The sequence below is a fragment of the Bos indicus x Bos taurus genome, chromosome 16, assembly GCF_003369695.1.
Source record: "Bos indicus x Bos taurus breed Angus x Brahman F1 hybrid chromosome 16, Bos_hybrid_MaternalHap_v2.0, whole genome shotgun sequence".
Taxonomy (NCBI): domain Eukaryota; kingdom Metazoa; phylum Chordata; class Mammalia; order Artiodactyla; family Bovidae; genus Bos; species Bos indicus x Bos taurus.
In genome coordinates, this window is record NC_040091.1 from 62,602,166 (window position 1) to 62,609,590 (window position 7,425).

The following is a 7,425-nucleotide window of genomic DNA, read 5'->3' on the forward strand; positions in this document are numbered from 1 at the left end:
CTTGAGTCTTAACCACTGGACTGCCTGGGAAGCCCCTGTGACTTTAAATAGGGTAGTCAAGGTAGGCCTCACTGAAACAGAGGGCAGAGGGACATAGAAGAGGTGAGGCAGTGAGCCTTGGGGATGTCTGGGAGATAACCATACCCAGTGTATTTAAGGTCTAGTAAGGAGGCCAGTGTTGTTGAAATGTAATTGAACCAGGAGTTTCAATAGGAAACTCTGGAGGTTTGTTGTTTGACACAGGCACCTGAAATGTAAGAGAGCTTGCCAAGGATCACCAAGCCTGTTGACCACTACCTACTCCCACCAGTCTGCATGGAAAGAGAAAATACAGCATAAAGATAAATGGTGGTGTATCTCAGATGGCTGCAAAATCTTTAACAGGAAATAGGCATTTGGGAGCAATGAAGATCATTTAAGCCCATATTCCAGTTGAAATTAATGACCTTGAAAAAGAAAAGGAGATATTGGAAGGGAACTGATAGCTTCATAAACAAGTTGAAAAACAGGTTTGATTTTCCTATTCTAACAATAGAGAGATAGAATCTTGGCAAGAGACAGAACAGGAAGGGAGAGTTTGGCAGGTAGTTCATAAACTGACCAAGAGGGTTTTATATTAACATTTCATGAGGAGGGAGAAAAAGATTCAGATAAACTGACAACTCAGGTGTTAAATGGAAAGAACAACAGTGGTGAAGATTCGCAGCTGATCTCAGGAGAAACACGAGGGGAAAGATGTGGCAGCCAAACGTATGATCTCAGACGTGAGCTGAGCATAGATGATGAAAACCAATGTGATAATTCATATCAAAAGGAAATCACACCTTTATAAAGAAGAATTTGGCTTTTTACAAAGTGACTCCAGGCGGAAGTATATTCTCTGCCCTATTAGGGCGTATATGATGCGCCAGCATCCACTGCTCAAAAGGACGACGACTAATTGCAGGGTGGGAAAACTGCAACATATAATAGAATTATTTCTGTTTAGGGACATTTATAAAGCAGAACAGATGCTTTTAGATGAGGATTAAAGAACAGAGGAATGAAATGATCAAAACTGCAGATGCCTTTAAGGATGTGGAGGATATTTAGCAAATCAGATTGGAAAACTTGCATAGGAAGAGACCTAATAGCAGCAGAGAAGGAAGTCTGTCCAAACACCAGGAAGATTTATGCTCCAAAAACAAAGAATCTGGTAAATTTTTTCCTTCCTGCAGAAAGCAGAAGTAACATTTTGAGGAAATGACCCTCCAGATGCAATCTTAGTGTACAAGGGTAATAAAAATAACAATAGCTTACATTTATTACGCCCTTAACATCTTTTTTCGGGTGCTCACTACGTGTTTCACAACCTGTGAAACTATCCTCATGTTATAGATGAGGAACCTGAAGGTTAAAGAGGTTGACGGGTGCCAGATTACTCAGCTAACAATAAAGGACCTGAGAATCCAACCCAGATCTACCTGACTCCAAAGCCCATATTGTTAACCAAGCCTCTTAAAATTGGTGAAAGAGAACCATGCCATTTGAAAGACCATATAGTTAAGAAAGAGAAGTCTGTGAAGAATCAACCACATACATAAACCTTAGGAAAGTGGATATCATAAAATAAATGGAAAAGGGAAAATATCCTGTGGTTAATGATTCCAGAAGGCAGGCTATCTCAAGGAACTTGGAAGATTATTAAAAAATAACATTTTATTAATATAGTCAGTCCTAAGTCTTCCAGCCTTCTGTGCATGTATGCATAAATATGCCAAAAATAACACTTAGAAGTTAACAATTTGGCTGCTTAGGGCACTCAGCTGTTACAAGTACAAAAGGTGAAACATAAGGGCTCCAAAGACCAATGTCAGAAGAAGCTGAGGTTTTAAGAAGCCTAAGGACAGCAAAGATTTTTGTCTCAGTTGTGTTCTGAGCAGAAAGAACCAGAAAAAAGTTAGGCTAACTGTTTGGAACTAGTTAGTACAGAAGGTGAGGAGAAGGCAATGGCACCCCACTCCAGTACTCTTGCCTGGAAAATCCCATGGACAGAGGAGCCTGGTGGGCTGCAGTCCATGGGGTCGCTAGGAGTTGGACACGACTGAGCGACTTCACTTTTCCTTTTCACTTTCCTGCCTTGGAGAAGGAAATGGCAACCCACTCCAGTGTTCTTGCCTGGAGAATCCCAGGGACGGGGGAGCCTGGTGGGCTGCTGTCTATGGGGTCTCACAGAGTCAGACACGACTGAAGCAACTTAGCAGCAGCAGCAGCAGCAGTACAGAAGGTGAAGGGTTTGACTTTACAGAATTTCCTTGAAAAGGACCTGGGAATGTTAATTCATATGGTGAATGAACAAGGAATGGACAAGAACACAACTTTTGCAAAAGCTGCAGTCTTTGGCTGTATTCATAAAAACATGGTGTTGAAATTAAAGAGAGTATTTGCACTGCGTCTGTAGTGCCCATTCCCTATTTGGAGAAGTATTCTTTAATTCAAAAAACCAAATTATAAAATCATCTTTAACGAATAAAAGGGCTTGTTGATAGCAGAAGTCAACTGTGGGATCTTGGAATCAGCAGACATATTACAGAAAAAATGGTAGAGAAATGGAAGTAATTAACTTTGGGAAAAAAAGTAGAAATTCTAGTACTGAAAAAGCTGAGTTCCATGGAGACTCACTTTATCACATTTCCCTGGCTATAGGCTTTGTAGTATTTCTCATCATCTGAAATCCCCCTGCCTCTTTATTGTTTATTGTATGCCTGTCCAGACTCTTTGCAACCCCAGGGACTGTAGCCCACCAGGCCCCTCTGCCCATGGAATTTTCCAGGCAAGAATACTGAAGTGAGTTGCCGTTTCTTCCTCCAGGGGAACTGAAGCGGCATCTCCTGGGACTCCTGCTTTAGCAAATAAATTCTTTTACCACTGAGCCCCCTGGGAAGCCCCTTATTATTTATTACCCCTTCTTATAATGTAAGGTTCACAAGAGGAGGGGCCTTGACTGATGGTTCACTATTTTATCTCCTATGCCTGCCCCATAGTAGACACCAAGGGAAAGACTGGGATTGTCTCTCCACAAGTCACAGACAGACTCCCTTGGCTCCAGTGGGTGGGGACACACTGGTCTCTGGGGCCCACCTTTCAGCAGAGGAAGATACAGGATGGGGCCTTTAGAAGAGGCTGTGGGGATAAAACTGCCAAACATCTCACTATATGCAGAGGGATTTGTTGCTTGAGCCCAAGGCTTTTGCTGACCCTGCTGAGGCTTTGGGCATGTCTGGACACATCCAGAGAAATGGCGGGACATGCTGGGTAGAAGTCAGGTTTTCACAGACAAAGAGCCTGTTGGAAAAAACCAAAAAAACGATCTCAAGCAGTACCTCCTGGATGACTTTCACTCTGTATGGGTGGGTCTGGTGAGTTGACGGGGAGTCAGTTAAAGTACACTTTGTGGGGAAGATGTGGAGAGACTGGGTTCCTCCCCCATTGCTGGTGGTGGTAGACCGTGCTCCAGCCATTCTAGAAAACCTTTCAGGAATTTCTTATGACGCTAAACGTGCACCTACCATACAACCTAGCAGCTGCACCTCTGGGCACTTGTCCGAGAGAAGTGGAATTCTATATTCACATAAAAATCTATAAAGAACAGTTTTATTCATAATAATCAAAAATTGGAAACAACTCAGATGTCCTTCAGTAGGTGACTAGGTAAACAAACTGGTACATCTATACCGTGGAATACTGGTCAGTGATAAAAAGGAAAGGACTGTTGATAAATAAAACAACTTCAGTGAACCTCCAGATAATTAGGGTCTTGGGCTGAGTGGAAAAAAATTCAGTTCCCAAAAGGCACACACTGTATGATTCCATTTATAAAAATAGTCTCACAATGACAAAGTAAGGATGGAGAATAGTGATTGCCAGGGATCAGAAATGGGGGGATGAGGCAGGGTGATATCAGGGAATCTTGTAGTGGTGGATGTGAGATGTTCTGTCTGGTTGTGTTGTGTCAGTTTTGACAGTGATATTATAATAATATATATTATATATATAAAATATTATATATTATTATATAATAATTATTATTATCATTTTGCAAGATGGGAGAAACTGGGTAGATGGTACATAGGATCTCTTCACAGTCAAAGAGACTGTGAAGAGACTTATTTATTACAGCTGCTAATGAATCTACAGTCATCTCAGAATAAAATTTTTAATTATTTATTTATTTATTTTCAGTTGTGCTGGGTCTGTGCTATCACGCAAAGGCTGTCTCTAGTTGCGGCGAGCAGAGGCTACTCTTCATTGTGGCGCACAGGCTTCTCATTGCCGTGCCTTCTCCTGTTGCAGAGCATGGGCTCTAGGCGCGTGGCCTTCAGCAGTTGCAGCACGCAGGCTCAGTAGTTGTGGCACACAGGGTTAGTTGCTTCTCGGCATGTGGAATCTTCCTAGACAAGGGACCGAACCCATGTTCGTTGCATTGCCAGGTGGATTCCTATCCACTGTACCACCAGGGAAGTCCTAGAATAAAAATTTAATTTAAAAAATGTGGACTTGCAGATTGGGAAGGTGAGATGGTGGGGAGGGGTGTAGGAGGGAGTGAACAATCCAGATAAGTCTCCCAGGAAAGAACTCGTCCTAGATAAACAAAGAAGTTGCTGTGATAACGTTGACCTTACAGAATGTAAGATCCAACAGAGCAGGACTTGTGTCCACCATGTTTGTCGCTGGATCACTTGTGCCTGTCACTTGTCCCTGGGTCACTTGTGACAATGCTGCTGCTGCTGCTGCTAAGTCTCTTCAGTCGTGTCCGACTCTGTGCGACCCCATAGATGGCAGCCCACCAGGCTCCCCCGTCCCTGGGATTCTCCAGGCAGGAACACTGGAGCAGGTTGCCATTTCCTTCTCCAATGCATGAAAGTGAAAAGTGAAAGTGAAGGCGCTCAGTCACGTCCGACTCTTAGCGACCCCATGGACTGCAGCCTACAAGGCTCTTCCGTCCATGGGATTTTCCAGGTAGGAGTACTGGAGTGGGGTGCCATTGCCTTCTCCGACTTGTGACAACACAGCCTGACGTATCAGAGGGCTTATGGCAAGGGTTCCCCTCTCTCCAAATAAGAGCACTTAGGTATTGAAGAATGACAGGCAACCCAAATCTGCTTGAGTCATCAGTTTTGAACCAAAAGGTTTAACTGAAAAGTACCCTTCACTCCACTTGGTTCCAAAGTTCAGACTGACTGAACTTTCAGGGGACACTCAGTGGAACCAAGCAGAGCTCTGTGGCTGTTAAATGCACCTGCCCCAGGGTCACCCCAGATACACAAAAACTGACATAGCTGCTCAGTTAACCCTTGCATCACTGAGTCATGATAACACTGCTTTGGGAGCCGCTGACAAAATATGATCCCATGAAGAAGCTGCCACTATCCCCTCTTCTGCCACAGATGTCCTTGACAGCCTGAGGACTTGAAATGACTCCTAAGAGAAACTGCTGGAGCTGGTGGAGTCTCAGGAAAGAGCATAGCTCTAGAGAGGCCACAAACATGTTGGGGTTGGTCCTGATCACAGTAGCCCACAGTGCTGTAACTTTCATAGGGCCCAGCCAGATGGGGACAGCCACCAGCAGTGAAACTTCTGTGAGTGGCCTTGTTCTTGAACTCATGTAAGAAACCTGTTAGGGACTCCCAGAACTAAGTAAGGGGTAATTTGCAGGAGATTGAAGTCCCCTATACACTGGTGGGAGCCAGAATCAGGTAGCTTGGACTACAGATCTTTTTTTAAAAAATTGGTATAACCTTATATCATATTCATCCTGATTTTCAGAAGGGAGTTGGATTTGGAATCAGAAAACCTCAACGCCAAGCTTCAGTTTCAGTTTCTTAAACTGGCATGATAATGTCTGCTCTGCCTACTTGATAAGACAATTATTCTGAGAATTATATGAAATGATATATATAAGAAAGCTTTTATTGTCAAGCACTGTATGCCTGCAGTACTTGGTATCATTATGGTGCTTTGTCAACTCCACTGTAAATTCCTATCATCTCATCTTCTAAATGCTGTGTAATTTCTTTATTTTTATATTTGTAAACTTGGTTTATTATTTATTTTCTTCTGTTCCAAAGTTTTTTACTTTAAAGTATAATGTACATATAGACTATATATCTTTTTAAGCAAAAGAGCTTGAGGATATCCAAAAATTAGTCTTGTGAATCAGGGCATATTGTTTTATTTTTTATTTTTTTATAACTAAAGAACATTAATTTGTTTTTCACCAAGACTTTATCTTGAGGACGTAACTAAACTGTGCCTCCACTCCCCACCCCAACTTGAAGAAGGATTAGTACAGTGGATGTTATAAAGCAGGTATGAACAGTTTGAGGGACTGGAACCAACGTTAACTGACAAAAACCAACTTCCATCTAAATCATCATAAAAATGTTTAAGTAAAAAAAACGGAGGCAAAGGGGTTTTCAGATTGAACAAGATCATCACATTTTATCTAATACATTCAATTCTGGCTAGGGTATACCAAAATGGAAACAGGATAACTATAATACAAAACTTCCACTACAGCCCACTGCACACACCTGTGTTCCAAGCCCACCCCCGTCCCCCTAATGCTTGCAAACTCAACTATTTCCCAGCCTGTTGGGTCTGTCGACGAAGGAGCACGTAGATCTCTTTAATCCAATCTTTGTTATAAGGTTGGTATATCTGGCTATCAGCTCAGTAAACAAGGCAGCTGAGGTCTGCCAGGTCATCAATAAAATCAAACGACTGACTGATATCATATGTGATAGAGGGGCTGTTGGGATTCATTCTCTTCAGATGTTCTTCATCCATTTTACAAACACCTTCCATACACTCATTCACAGATTCATAGTCAGCGTAAGTTCTGCCTTCTGGCCTCTTGGTAGGCTGCACCAGCAAGATGGTGTGAGACATCGCTCCAGAGTCTCCCGCTGCTTGTTTTATTTTTTAAACCCTGAAGTATTTGTAAACAATGAAGTACTGAGAAAGGAAAAAATATGCAAACAACAATAACAGCAACAAAAACACACCTTTGCTCTCATGGCTTTGCAACTTTAGTTTAACTTCCATTGCTGTGCATGAAAATACTCTGACTTCCACCCTCAGATCCAGGATAGGTGGTCTGTATGTCCCACTGCTCTCAGCTTAAGGAGGCCAAATGACCTACTGCTGTGCCATCTCCATACAGGCAGCTATTTCCTCAGATCTGTTTTTTGTTTCTTAATTGTCTGTTATTTTTTATTTTTTTCAATTTAATGGCGATATAATTAACACAGCTTTGTATAGGTTTAAGGTTTACCACATAATGACCTCTCATACATATATTGCAAAATGATTGCTGCAGTAAGTTTAATTAAACTTAGATGTGGCCCAAACAAAGCTGCCAAAAATTATCTTTAGAGCATGGTC

The 7,425-nt window shown here is 42.1% G+C and overlaps 1 pseudogene; it reads right to left on the minus strand.

Annotated features, from left to right (window-relative positions):
* Positions 1–6,245: 6,245 nt before the first annotated feature.
* On the minus strand, positions 6,246–6,938 carry LOC113906188 (annotated as a pseudogene).
* Between the last annotated feature and the right edge of the window lie 487 nt (positions 6,939–7,425).